Source organism: Eptatretus burgeri, chromosome 9, assembly GCF_056783735.1.
Source record: "Eptatretus burgeri isolate ZD-2024b chromosome 9, Ebu_testis_v1, whole genome shotgun sequence".
NCBI classification, from domain to species: Eukaryota; Metazoa; Chordata; class Myxini; order Myxiniformes; family Myxinidae; genus Eptatretus; species Eptatretus burgeri.
Genome location: NC_140969.1, coordinates 36,227,877 through 36,243,362, shown reverse-complemented (window position 1 = coordinate 36,243,362; position 15,486 = coordinate 36,227,877). Strand labels below are relative to the sequence as shown.

Here is a 15,486-nt window from a genome sequence, read left to right as displayed (position 1 = left end):
TATTGTTGTTAGGTAGTCAGAAGGCTGGAAATAACAATTGTTTTAATGAAGCATCAGCCATTTCAGACCAGTTGATGAACATGAAAATAATTAATAAATGTCAATACGAAGACATTTTATCCCATATTAAATAAGATGAGAAGCACAATCCTTAGTTTTAATTTCACAACAAGTGACCACACATCTTCATTCCCATACCCACTACAACTTGATGCAACAAAATAATATGAGGCGTCTTTATTGTCCATGGAAACTTATAATACCTTGTTTAATATCACGGAGAAAAATGCAAGTTTAGTTATAATCTGGGAAGTGGATATAAAACGATAAGTTTCACCCGGAGCATATGAGATTTCTCAAATATCTTCCAAAATTGCTCGTCTCATGAAAGAACAGGGTGATGAACCAAAAAATATTGTTATAGACATTCAAAAACATACTTCAAAATCAACGATTAAACTTAAAAATAACTTCAAGGTTGATTTCACAATTGATAATAATTCATTTAGAGAGTTATTTGGTTTCTCCTCAAAAAAGATTGAAACTAATGGGATGTTTTACAGTGATAATGTCATTCAAATATCCTCAGGCATAAATTCGGTGTTAATTCACTGTGATTTGATTGATGGTGCTTATAATGATGGAATAAAAACAAATACAATATTTTCATTCAGTGCATACTCAACCCCAATTGGTTATAAATTCAATATGGAACCCAAAAATTTGGTTTATCTCCCTGTGTCAGGAAAAACCATACACAGAGTAAAATTTAGGATAACCGACCAAGATAATCGCATGATTTCTTTAAATGGAGCAAGTATATCCATCAGAATTCACCGACGTGATAAATAAATATGATGGTTATTGTGAGGAAACATGAGTTGGGAAAATATAAAATAATTACAGGGGATGGGATGTTCCTTTCCTCATACTACAAGGGTGACGGTATGTATCTTGGTAGAGGATACTATAAACCTAAGAGACAAAGGGGTGTCGGACATCAGTTTAGAGGAGATGGGATAATTGATGCTCTTATGGGTATCGGTTCAACTATTCTGAAACATAAAGACCTAATTGGTTCAACTGCTTCTGCATTTGGAAATGTAGCAGGTGCTATAAAGAGTATAAAAGATGCCCAAAAGGAATCTCATAAATTGCAAGCAATAAAAGAGATTAAGAAAGGCAAAACTCAGTTGTCTCCCCAAGAACGACAGAAAATAATTCAAATATTTGGGTCAGGGTTTCAAAATTTTTTACATCTTTTTTCCTAAATAAATACAAGTATGGAAACAATTGATAGTATCTATGATTTGGATGATACCATTGTCATCTCAAACTCTCCTAAAAAAAGAAGACTACTTCAAGGTAAATGCAAGAACTAGAACAGACTGGAATGCAAATGGAACAAAAAGTTTTGAAATAAATAATCAACAAACTTATTTGAATCTATCCGAAAGTTTCTTGTCGTGTAAATTAAAATTCACTCAGGCTGTGAATACCACAAATGCTACACTCGTAAATGATTTCTTCTGGAAAATGTTTGATAGTGTTCGTTTGTATATTGGAACACAAGAAGTTGAAGCGGTTGATTATGTCTCTGCTTCATCTGAAATGATGAAATTTACACTATGTACATTCAGTGATAGAATGGGAAAGGGGGCTGTCAAAGGTTTTATTCCTGATATGGCAACAGGAACAAACACAGACTCTGGATATAGTCAAAGAAAAGGAGCGTATAATGATGAAACAAAAGCAGGTAATAGTTTTACTGTGGCAGTTCCTCTTAAAGGTATATTTGGATTTTGTGATCATGATAAAGTTTTGTATGGTCTGAAAATTAGATTTCAACTGCAAAGGAATGATAATGAAAATAGATTGCTTTTTGTTGTGGCGAATGCTTTTGCTGATCAGAATAAATTTCTTGTCAGAAATAAATATCAGAATAAAGTTGGTATATTAGTGAATATACTCCTGATCTTAAAACAGAAGAGATGTTGAATGGAAGACTTAACTCAAAGAAACCACTCAATGTATCATACCTTAAAAGATGCCAACACGTTAAACTGAACCAAACAACTTACATGTGGAACTTGGGTGTTCTGGAAGGAAAGCCACGATATCTGTGGCTCATTTAAAAAAAAAACAGATGGTGATACTGCTTCTGATAAGAATAATGCATTAAGTGATAATGCTAAGGTGAAACAACTTCGCGTTTCTCTAGATGGAACATTTTATCCACGAGATAAGATAGATTGGAAATTAATTGGGGAAAAAAATGATTTTGCTGAAGCATACAAGTCTTACCAAAAGGTGTGTGAAAGCAATGGAAATAAAGAACCCATTTTGGAGATGACAGCATTTAAAAGTCTGTACACAATCTATGTGATTGACCTGAGTGCTCAAAAGGAAACTATAAAGTCGAATCGAGTGGATACTTCCCTATACATTGAAAGAGAAGAGAGTGTAGAAGTTGATACATATTGTTTGCTTTTGGAAGAAACATAATTGCAGATTAATACAGATAATGGTGTTATGATTAGTCTCACCGAATTTTTTTTGATAAATAAATGAGTAGTCGAGTGCCAACTGGGGTTTATGTTAATCAAATCAATCTTCATAAACTATCATCTTGTATTCAAAATCAAAAGCCTTGTATGATTAACGTTAATACAATTCAGAGAAAAGGAGCAGAAAGAATTGATGTTTTGCTCACAAGAGAACAGGTGAAAATCTTGAACGATACTGGCTCACTTAAAATTAAAATATCAAAACTAATGTTGAAGAAATATTCAAGAAGAGAGATGAGTGGAGGATTTCTTCCATTTCTAATTCCTTTATTTGCTGGTTTAAGTGCGGCTGGAGCATTGACGTGTGGTATTTCAGCAGCGGTGAAAACTGCCAGTGAAAGGAAGGCTCAACTCCGGGCTCAAAAAGAGTTGGAAAGACATAACAAAGAGTTGGAGAAACAAATTAGTGGAAGTGGTGTAATTGTAGATTTTGCTGAAAAATTTGAAGGTCTGCCTGATAAAGCGAGATTGTTAGTTGGAGATATGCTTTCATCCATCGCACAAGCAGGTGTAAAATTAACTAAAACTGGTAATGGATTATATCTTTCTAATAAATAAATGAGCATTGATGAGTGGTTTAAAGAATTTGGAAAGAATACAACATCAAATTTGGAACTTATCAAATATTGTAAGAAATTAAAAATTCATAATGTGGTTATTTGTATGAGAGATGAATTAACAAATGTGCAGAAACATACAAAGACTATTATTTTGAACTTAGAAGATAATCATGGGAACGGTTCTTATTGGGTTTGTATTTTTAATAGTCAAGACAAATATTATTTTGATAGTTTTGGTCTTCCATCACCTGTTGACGTCATAAAATTCTTACAGAATGGTGTTTATCAAACATTTCAAGTCCAAGAATTAAATTCCAAGTGTTGTGGTCAATTATTGGATTAGCTATATATGCTAGATATCCCTTATTGTCGGGTTTTCCGTGTGTGTGTGTGTGTGTGTCTGTCTGTCTGTCTGTCTGTCTGTCTGTCTGTGTGTGTCTGCAACGCGAGGCTCCACAGCACGAACCAGCAAACCGATTTCGATGAAACTTTGCCAACATGTGGAATATATACTGGGAATATGCGCGTTTGAATTTCGTTGCCCAGCAACCACCCGTTGCTGTGCAGCGGTGGAAAAACCGCGTACAGTATTTTCAATACTTGTCCTTCAGTTTTGAATGAAGAGAAAAGAGACTTCGGAATTAAACACTTCCAGATATTTAGAAAATTTCACTTGAGCCGATTTTTGATTGAGGTTTTATTTTTCAAATGGTAGTCCTTCAAAAATCAGGTGTCTATTTTCCATCATTTTTTATGAGGGGCTTAGGAAAGTGGGCAGAGCTTAGGGAAAGTGAACGTGGTTGATGAAAAGTGGGCGTGGCATAGGAAAGTGGGAGTGGCGTCGGAAAGTGGGCGTGGCTTATGGCAAGTGGGCGTGGCTTATGAAAATATTGTGTGGCTCAGGAGGTGTGGTCAAACAAGAGCACTGAGAGAAGTTTATCAGGTTTTCCGTGTGTGTGTGTGTGTGTGTGTGTGTGTGTGTGTGTGTGTGTGTGTGTGTGTGTGTGTGTGTGTGTGTGTCTGCAACGTGAGGCTCCACAGCACAAACCAGCAAACCGATTATTTTTCAAATGGTAGTCCTTCAAAAATAGGGTGTCTATTTACCATCATTTTTTATGAGGAGTGCCAGTTGGCAAAATACGCAATAGGAAAAATCTTGCCAGGCAGAGGAACAATTGTATGTGAACCAATATGTCTTGGCAATGAATCTTCGTCGGTGGATCGGTCAGAATGAAAAGCATAGTATCCAGCACTTCGACCCTAGCTAATCCCTCGTCGCCTACCGGCTTGTATTTATTTATTCTCTCTCTTTCCTCCCTCTCCCTCTTCTCCTTCTCTCTCTTCTCTCTCTTCTCCCTCTCCTCCTTCTCTCTCTTCTCCATCTCCTCCTCTCTTGTCTCAGTTTCCTCAACTCCTTCCTCATCCTTGACTATTATGTCTTGGCAATGAATCTTCGTCGGTGGATCGGTCAGAATGAAAAGCATAGTATTCAGCGCTTCGATCCTAGCGAATCCCTCGTCGCCTACCGGCTTGTGTCTATATGTGTTATTTCAACTTAACAAAAATAAAAATTTTAATGACATTATTTTTAATCTCATATAAATGACTCATGTTGGAAAAGATGATTCTATCTTTGGTGTATCCCAAGAACTGGATATTGATTTATCAAATTATTACACAAAGGCACAGGCTGAACTACAGAAATATAGTATAGCAAAAAATATTAATATGAAAAATGTTTATAAATTCATAAATTATCCAAGCCCGATTGACGCGAATGACTTGGTGAGATTAAGTGATTTATCACAATTTATATCCTTAAATAAAATGGCACAGTTTGTTAAACAAGTAGAATTTACAACCACAACAGCTGGTACAACAAACCATACACCTTTTCTTATTAAATTCAATTATCTGCTTAGTATTGAATTTTATAAAGAAGGAAGTACAATTAATATGAGAATAGAGAAATGGAGGTATAATCTGTGTGATTTAGGATATAATTGGTCTTTTTCATTCAACCAAGAAGACCTACACATTTTTTATCAGTCTCGTAAAGAAGAATATTATCCTCTTGGTAAGAATCAGGAGATATGTGGAAGCACAATTAGCAAACAAGAAATACACGTTTTCGGGAATAGGAAATTATATGATGGTGAAGCAATAGTTTATATGACAAAAAAGGAAGGAAATTGGATAATTATACAAAGTCGAGGAATACAAACTGATTTAACAACAGGAAGATGGGCGGTATTACGTATCATCATATTAATCTGTCATACATTTCTGATACATAAATGACAGCAAGAAGGCTTCAAGAAAATTATAATTTTTGCATTCAAGATACCTACAAGAAAAGGTTGTTAGATTTTACATTCCTTATGAATTGAAACATACACACAGGCATTTTTTAATTAAGAACTGGCCTTTTACTGATGTTAAAAAACCCAGAAATAGAGGTTTGATTGAAATATTAAATAAAAATGAACTTCTAAAGGTGATGAAATATAAAAATCTTAGAAACCAGAAACAAATCTTATTGGTTTCCTGTTATGAGAAAAAGAATTGTGGATTCAAGAGTATCGCAGAATCCAGATGAATATATGTATCGTATTCTATGGGGTGAAAGTGGTTCGAGGATAGTCAAGGATGAGGAAGGAGTTGAGGAAACTGAGACAAGAGAGAAGGAGGAGATGGAGAAGAGAGAGAAGGAGGAGAGGGAGAAGAGAGAGGAGGAGGAGAGGGAGAAGAGAGAGAAGAGAGAGAAGGAGAAGAGGGAGAGGGAGGAAAGAGAGAGAATAAATAAATACAAGCCGGTAGGCGACGAGGGATTAGCTAGGGTCGAAGTGCTGGATACTATGCTTTTCATTCTGACCGATCCACCGACGAAGATTCATTGCCAATACATATTGGTTCACATACATTTGTTCCTCTGCCTGGCAAGATTTTTCCGATTGCGTATTTTGCCAACTGGCACTCCTCATAAAAATGATGGTAAATAGACACCCTATTTTTGAAGGACTACCATTTGAAAAATAATCGGTTTGCTGGTTTGGCTGTGGAGCCTCGCGTTGCAGACACACACACACACACACACACACACACACACACACACACACACACACACACACACACACACACACACACACACACACATGGAAAACCCGATAAACTTCTCTCAATGCTCTTGTTTGACCACACCTCCTGAGCCACACAATATTTTTCATAAGCCACGCCCACTTTCCTACGCCACTCCCACTTTTCATCAACCACGTCCACTTTCCCTAAGCTCCGCCCACTTTCCTAAACCCCTCATAAAAATGAAGGTAAATAGACACCCGATTTTTGAAGGACTACCATTTGAAAAATAAAACCTCAATCAAAAATCAGCTCAAGTGAAATTTTCTAAATATCTCGAAGTGTTTAATTCCGAAGTCTCGTTTCTCTACATTCAAAACTGAAAGACAAGTATTGAAAATACTATACGCGGTTTTTCGGCCGCTGCAAAGCAACGGGTGGTTGCTAGGCAACGAAATTCAAACGCGCACATTCCCAGTATATATCCCACATGTTGGCAAAGTTTCATCGAAATAGGTTTGTGGTTCGTGCTGTGGAGCCTTGCGTTGCAGACACACATACACACACGCACACACACACACACGGAAAATCTGACAATAAGGGATATCTCACAAATATAGCGAATCCAATAAAAATATGTAAACCAGTGAGATTGTAAAAAGATCAAAGGTATTACAGAAAATAAATAAATCTCAATGCACCGAGGAGGAAAACAAAGAATTGGCAAGTCTATTAGAAATATATGCGTCAAGACTATTAAGATCGATTTCAGGAAGAAGATTTAAACGAGAAAGTCAAGATAAAGAAGAGAAAGAAGGAAAAGATTATATTATTGATGATGTTGGTCTAATTGACTTTGATTAAAGTTTTACATTTTTTTTCTTAAATAAATGGAGGAGAGAGTGAAGACATTTCTAAGGATTCTTTATGTTTTAAAAATTAAGATTCAAATGTGCATGTTGGAAACGAAAAAGGTTTTCGCACTCTGTCGGAATTTTTCACATAAATAAATGAGTTATTGTCTCAAATGTAAAAAGAAAACCAAGAGTAAAAATATCTCGTATGTTAAAAGTAAAAATAACAGGGTTATACAAAAAGGTACATGTTCGGTGTGTGGCTGAAAAAAGAGTGAATTCACCAAACACAAACGAGGGGGAGATATACAAAAGTTTTTATCAGGAAGTAAATTTACAACTACTGGAATACCAGGGGAATTACATCGACCAGGGTATTCTTTCTGTGGTTCAGGAACAAACTTGAATAAAAGATTAGATGAGGCAGACAATCCTAAACCATGGAGCAATCCTATCAATAGGGTTGATGAAGTGTGCATGAGGCACGATATTGATTATGGGAATACCACAACGTTGGAAGAAAAAACATGAAACCGATAGAGAAATGTTGTATAATTTGTCTCTGATACAAAATCCAACCTTGAGAGAAAAAGTTGATCGGTTCATCGTGAAGAAGATGATCAGTACTAAATTGAAACTTGGGCTTGGAAATTCAAAAAACTTATAGGCTCTAATGATGTCATTAAGATTGAAGAGCAATTAGCTGATGAATTACATAAACCAATAATCGCAAAGTTTCATAGAAGGAAAGTTTATTGCAAGGAAGTTAATTATATCTGGTCCGCTGATTTAATTGAACTCAATTATGATAAGGGGTACAAGTATGCTTTAACCGTTATCAATTTGAGGAGTAGATATGCATGGGTTGTCCCTTTGAAAAACAAAACAGGTAATACTCTCATGTTAGCTTTCCAACAGATATTTAATAAAAGCAAGAGAAAACCTTAAAATTTGTGGACTGATGAGGGTACAGAGTTCTACAACATAACATTTATGAATATTCTTTAAAATAACAACATTATGTTGTACAGCACCTTTAATGAAGGAAAAGTGATTGTTATTGAGCGTTTTAATCGCACTTTAAAAGAGAGACTGTATAAAAAATTCACTCAACTCGGTTCTCAACAATGGTTATCTTTAATTCAGGACATTGTACATAAGTACAACGCCACGATTCATACGTCAACGAAAACGAAGCCATCAGAAACATTTACAAAATTAAAATATGAGAAAGAGATTAATGTCAGAAAGCCTAAGTTCAAAGTTGGTGATATAGTAAGAATATACAGGTGAAAATCTCATTTTGAAAAAGGTTATTCCAAACGATGGACAAATGCACTTTTTAAAATTGTTGATATCGTTGGTACAGTTCCTTGGACTTACAAATTATGTGATTTAAAGGGGGAAGAGATTTTAGGTTCATTTTATTCACAGGAATTACAAAAGACAAAGATAAATTGAAATTTTTTTTTGACTCTGCCCCTTTTTGACTCCGCCCACAAAAGCCACATCCACACAAGGCCCACCCATATAAGCCACATCCACATCCATCATATCCACACAATTAGTGATTAGTTTATTAGTTCCCACACACGACATGTTTATTTCATTTAAAAAAAAATTCTCCACCCACACAAGCCCCACCCACACAAGCCTCACCCACACAAGCTCCACCCACACAAGCCCCACCCACACAAGCACCACCCATACAAGCCCCACCCACCCACACAAGCCCCACGCACCCACACAAGCCTCACCCACACAAGCCCCATCCACCCACCCACATAAGCCCCACCCCCTGTGCACCCCCACCTTTGACCCACCATCCACCTCATCCCACCCCACCCTTCCCCACACACACACGGGGAGGGGAGGAGAGAGGGATGAGGGAGGGGGTGGTGGGTCATTGGGGGAGCGCACCTACCCCCCTCCCCCCCCCCTTTTTCATCTCCTTTATTCTTTTCTTATAATTCAAAATCAGATAATTATAAGGAAAGCATTTATAATTAAACAAAAGTAATAACATTGAACAAAATCTTATTTCGCAGCAGTTTGATGGTTTGTTTTGGTTTTGAAACTCGGTCAACCTATTCTGTTCAAAACAAAGAGTGAAGAACAATTAAGGTTTATAAAGATTATCATATTAATATATTATATATATATATTGTATATATCGTATATTATCATATTAATAAAATAATAAATATAACATTTACCTCCAGAAGATAGAGTGTCGTGTCAGATTCCTCCAGAAGATTAAGTTGTGTGTTTGGTTCATCCAGACAGGTGTTTAAACTGAAAAATAAAAAATAAAAATAATAATGAGTCAAAGACACACACACACACACACACACACACACACACACACACACACACACACACACACACACACACACACACACACACACACACACACACACACTATAAAGACAGAGGGAGAGAGACAAAGACATAAAGACACAGACACACAGAAGGATAATTTCTCACCTTTGACTCGACTCATTCAAGGTCAGAGGACGTGAGAGAATTTCTTGCCAGCCGAGAAAAACGCCATTCAATTCTCTTCTGAACGATTGAATGTCTTCAAGGAAGTCGTTCATTTTTAGCCACTCGTCGTGTAATTCAAATAACTCATGTTCCAGATCAGTTATCAACGATGTTCTTATTGGGGACAACCTGTGAGAAAAAGACACACAATAATTATTGGTTGTATAGTGATTTAATTATGTATAAAACAACAAATAATGAATGGGTTCAAGGATCTCACCTTGCATCTTGTGAAAACGATTGATCTGCAAGGTTGTAGTAATAATCTGAATGCTCCATATTCTAAATAAAACATACGAAGCCCGAGCATACGAAGCAATAAATAGGGCAAGTTGATGACGTCAATGAAGTGTGAAAACAATGGGTTTTTCAGGGTGTGTCTCACATAGGAAATGAGTCGCATTTTTGCTTCGGGCGAGGGAACTTGGCTGACTCCAGACTGACTCATTTTAAAACAGCTTGCTTTGAGTATAATGAAAATATAAAAGGACTGTGATTATGTTTGGGGGAAGAAGTGCTTTAATCAGTAAGTCTCAATCTTTCATCGTCTCAATTTTACATTTGCTTGTATGGGAGGGAAGGGGATAGGTGGGGAGAAAATGGAGGGGGATAGGTGAAAGGGGATAGGTGGGGAGAAAATGTCTCCTATTTTGAGCTTTTGGGGCTTGAGTCATAAAGTTTTTCCCTTTTCCCCATTCATTTGAATGTGTCCCAGAAGATTCATTTGAATTTATCATCTACTTGGATCCTCTTTACTACAGACCAATTAGCTTACTTCCAATCATCACCTTGGACATGCTGCTTCAACTCTCCCAATGATGGATGGAAGCCCTCAATATCAGACATAACATCATGGCCGTCTCTCTGGACATATCTTGAGCTTTTGATACAGTCTGGCATCCTGTCTTGCTCTCCGAACTGTCGAGCGATGGAAACCAAGGCCAACTCCACTCTTGGATTACTGACTTCCTCTACTCTCGTAAACAACATGTGGCTCTCAATGGGACCCTATCATTTCCTCTCCCTGTCAAGGCTAGAGAAGAGTATCCCAAGGTCGTGTTCTCGGCCCCATCCTATTCCGAATCTTTATCAGTGATCTCACTGACTCTCTCAAAAATCCTCTTCATCTCTGTGCTGATGACTCAGCTCTGTGCTGTAATATCTGTGCTGTAATATATAATATATCTGTAATATATAATAGCTCTGTGCTGTAATATGCTGTGCTGTAATGTCCACTCTGTGCTGTAATATCTCCCATCCTTCTGACAGACAGGCAGCAGCCTCTTCCCTCTCCTCAGACCTTTACGAAATCACAAACTGGTCAAACACCAGGAATACGTCTTTCAATCTTTAGAGATCTCACACTCATTCTCTCTCTCTCTGAAAGGACCATTCTGCAAAGCCTTCCATCTACTTTCTCAACAACCCTCTCCGAGAGATTCAATCATTCAAAATCTTGGGTCTCATTCTCGGCCATGATCTCTCTTGGGAAAGCCACATTACAAAATTGGCCTCCAAAGCCAGATGCTGACTGGGCATCCTTCGTCTTGCAAAGTCCTTCCTTTGCACACCTGAACTACTGTCCACCTATAAGGCTGACATCTGCAGCTCGATGGAGTACTACTCTCCCCTCTGGGCTGGCTCCCATGCCTCATACCTTGCTCAGCTTGACGCCATGGAAACAAAGGCTTTGAAGATCATTGGAATCTCTCACGATGAAGCCGAGTCTATTTGCCTATCCCTTCACCATCATTGACAGATTGGTGGTTTCTTTGTCTTGTAGCTGCAGAACACACACCCAGTCCAACAGTAGCTCCCGTCTATTGAAACTCCCATAATCCAGAATCACTGCTCACCTCCACTCATTCGTTCCTCTTTTTCCCCACCTATGGAATCACCTTCCACATTCTCTTCAATCTCATTAATCTCTTCAAGACAGCAGCTGTTCACCACCAACATCTCAGATAACCCCCCATCCCAAATCATAATCTTTTGTACCCCCTTTAAACCAACTCACCCCACCGCACCCCCCCCCCCCAACCTCCACATTTCCAGTTTGCCCTTCCTGAGAGTTTATTTTGATACCAATCTTGTCCACCTCATGCGTCCTCTGCTTCCCCTCATTCCTCCTCACATCCCATATTTTTCCAAGTCGTCATCTATTTTGTCCCTCAACCCTGCTGTTGGTATTTCCACTGTGTTTGTGCTGTTCCTTTTGTTCTGTTGCATCCTGATCCATTCTGTGTTCTCGCTTATCCGCAAACCTTAACTTTATCTACAAAAAGTTTTAATGTAATTTTAGAAAATGTAAACAAAGGTATGGTAATTTTCATGTAAATATGGGAAACGTTATAATATAAGAGGCACATGTCAGCGTTGCCTAGCAATCAGTTTTTGTGTAAGTTCCATTGTCTTGGATCACATAACCCACCGTGAGCAGAGCGAGGCCGACATTTATTCCCGGGTAATTTCGTTTATGGACATTTTCCGATAGCGTTTTGATTTTTACTGGGATATTGGCTTCGAGTTATCTCAGTCTGCAAAATTTCAGCTTTCTATCCCACCCAGAAAGCAGTAAGCATTATATTAGTGAGTGAGAAAGTCAATGAGTCAGTGGTTTGGAAGATATTCTTTGTTGACTGTTCATAATTGGTTGGGTTATACGTGGAGAATTGAAGTTGTAAATTACAATTTCCATTGGTGTCTCATTCATTCCTCATGGTTGACAGCTAATATGCTCAGTTAAATGTTACAAACCTTCAGGTGAAGGGCCCTGTTTTAGTAAAAAAAAATCTAGCTGCAGTCGCAAGGCTCAGCGAGGCATGCAGCAAACATCGCTTGTACATGCCTTACCTGTAATGACCTGAAATGTGTAATGCATTCCCCACGCCTCATTTGGCTCTGATCTCACTCACAAATCAAATCTGTGGCCTGTCCCACTGACCAAGATGCTCGTCATTGCGCTCAACTGCTGTACCTACTTGTGTTGTCGTGATTTATGGAGCGGGAAGCTGTCATGGCCATGAACCAGTGCACTTGCATCAATCTGCTCAATCAAACTCTTGCAAGGATTTTGAAAAACCCATGAAAACTTGCTTAAGAAAAATATTACAAAGTTGGTTTATTAATTTCTCACTTTGATAGAGTTCATGAGAATTCAAGCAATGATGAGTTGAAGATGTCATTGTGAATAAAACCAACATGTGGGTATATTTACAGGTTGAGTTTGTGTGCTCGTCAATTTTGATGTCATAATTAGAGTAAAAAGTGGGACGTGTTGTCGCCTTCCTTGATCGATGACAATCAACAAGGGAAGGAATTCCTGGCAAAGTTTGTGCTTAAAGGAAAACATTGAGAGACACATTTAATTTCTGCAATCACATTTTTCTCTTCTCTTTTGGTTTTTTTTAGTATTTCATTTTGTCCACTAGTGCTGTGTGGTGGACTGTGAACACAGGTCGAGTTTCCAGTTGATGTTCTACTACAATGTATTATAAGTGTTATTGTACTATAGTTCATGGATATTTCAAGGGCTTCCTGTCTGTCTTTCTGTCTGTCTGTCTGTCTGTCCAAAAACGTCAGTTTATGATCGAGGAACAACTTGATTTCAATTGAACATTATATTTGGAACACGAATCAGACCATGAATCGGACCACCAACCCGCAGTTTAGCAGTATTTTGGCTCTGAATTCTCCCAATGATGCATGCACAGAGAAGAGCGAGATGTACTGTAATTTCTTTGACTCTATAATATGCCTGTCCGGCAGTCAAGTAAAATTGAACATCATTCCAAACAGGAAACGTTGTTTTTCAGGACGTCAATAATGAGCCAAACAACACGCACGAAGTAGCCATGTAATGTGTTCAATCAGGTGGTGTAAAAGATTCTGCGTCAATGATGGTAAACTTCCGAATTTTTGTTTGCTCCAACCTTTAAAATATTTATTTTATTTAAACTAATTTATCCACTTCACCACTGTAACAACACAAATTGCCTTATTGACACTTTCACAAACGTTCAGTTCGGCAGTACCTGGACAAAATATTACGTCATTTTACATCGTCTCGACCAATCAGATTTGCCGATTGCAGACCCCGCCCATGTCATTTTTCTCTCTCTCAACACTGCACTGGGTAAGGTGTTCTATGAGCTCCCTGATTCATTTTGGTATAGATAGTTGTTCTCCTCTAAATAAGAAGTAATCGTGGTAAATATAGAGTTCGAGATATGAAAATATTCTTGAAGACAATTTAAAGCTGTGTTGTTTTTTGTTGTTGTTGTTGTTGTTGTTTATTCTTTAGGTTCACTTTTGTACGAGCGTGAAGACTCAGGTGTATGATGAGAGGATGGTTCATATGAAGATGGCGGTTGGTTTTGTGCTTCGTTTGAAGTAATCAGAAGCCCGAGCATCATGAAAAATAATACTGCTAACACGACAGTGTTTTGGAACAACTGCATTTGGTCTAAAAATAAAAATAGTTTTCAGAATTTTCAGAGAACTGGTTCTGGCTGTATGATAAAATCAGAAACAATTGCAGGTCAACGTTCAGACACACCGTCTTGTGGTGGTTGCAGCCACAGTGCAAAGAGAGCTCCATTATGGGTTGTCAGGAGGCAACGTTTCATCAACACATCCTCAAACTAGTACATTTAAAACTTTTTAACCACGTTCAAAATTACAACCATGAGGATATTTTTTTCTTCCCTGCCAAGACAGAGGGATCAATCATATCCTGCCTGTTCACTCGATATGTCGTGCTCTGCTGGTCTGGTTGCCATTCCTCTCACTGTGTGTCCATGCAAGCGACTACAAGAATCAGAAACATATGAAGGAAGTAACATGAAAACATGACCCGGGGAGGAAGGGGGGGGAGGGGTGCAACTTTCCATCACTTCCGGTTTGTAACAGCCATCGCCATCCATTTTAGCACGGTGAAATTAACACTTTAGCGACGATGTGAATGGCACCGCGAGCCGTGATATGCTGTTTGTAATTTTTGTTGAGTGTGGTCAACCAAAATGTCATTCTACTACTTGGAAAATCTTAACAACCTTCACCTCCTTGCGAATGTGTTGATCCCACCATGATAAAATGGCAGCGACCATAACGAACCAGAAGTGAAGGAAAGTTGTGCCCCCCCCCCTATTAGTGAGGCAAGTTAGCTAAATATAGCATAACAATTGTGCATTTTGTGAGGAAAGCACCAAATTTGGCACACTAGTAGCCTATCATATTATGAACAGATTTGGATATTGGGCCATCTCAAATTCAGCCGCTGATGGCTGTGGCAGCCATTTTCCACTGCCATCAAAATTTTTGAGATGGCCCAATATCCAAATCTGTTCATAATATGATAGGCTACTAGTGTGCCAAATTTGGTGCTTTCCTCACAAACTGCACAATTGTTATGCTAAGTTGCCCCCACTATATTAGATATTGATCCTTTGTCTTTTGCGAGTATCTTGTTCCACAAAGTTTTCACCGCTCCTCACATAGAATCGCAATCTACGAAGCAATTACATATATACTCCACTCTAATGGCTGGAGTGGAATTTGTGAACTATACTTTAAAGATCTAAGAGAGGGCAAAGTGAACAACAACAAAAAAGAGTGGATGCAGAGGGGAGGGATGAGTGAGTTGTATATGGAAGCAGATACAGTTTTGAACCTGGCAAGAATAAAGTTACAGCTCTGACTCCAAAGGAAAGTTAACACTAAAACAATAGTAATGTTTCTTTGACATGTAAACTGTTACAGTAAACCGAAAGTCAGTAAACTGTAATCTATTTCAAATCGGTGTACAGGCATTTAAGGATGAAAACATTGCAGTCCAGGTTTGAAGACGAGAAAGCCTGTTCATCGGCTGCGTTTCTATTT

The 15,486-nt window shown here is 38.1% G+C and overlaps 1 long non-coding RNA gene across 3 annotated transcripts; it reads right to left on the bottom strand.

Moving 5' to 3' along the window:
- Nucleotides 1-8,965: 8,965 nt before the first annotated feature.
- LOC147019902 (uncharacterized) lies at nt 8,966-14,836 on the bottom strand. 3 transcript variants are annotated; one of them, XR_015061567.1, is made up of 4 exons: nt 12,364-14,836; nt 9,547-9,735; nt 9,276-9,354; nt 8,966-9,151 (listed from the first exon to the last, which is right to left on the bottom strand). It is a non-coding gene; the product is annotated as an uncharacterized LOC147019902 (long non-coding RNA). The 3 variants fall into 3 exon arrangements; XR_015061568.1 differs by having other exon boundaries at nt 12,460-14,836; XR_015061566.1 differs by lacking the exon at nt 12,364-14,836 and having other exon boundaries at nt 9,547-11,595.
- Nucleotides 14,837-15,486: the final 650 nt, after the last annotated feature.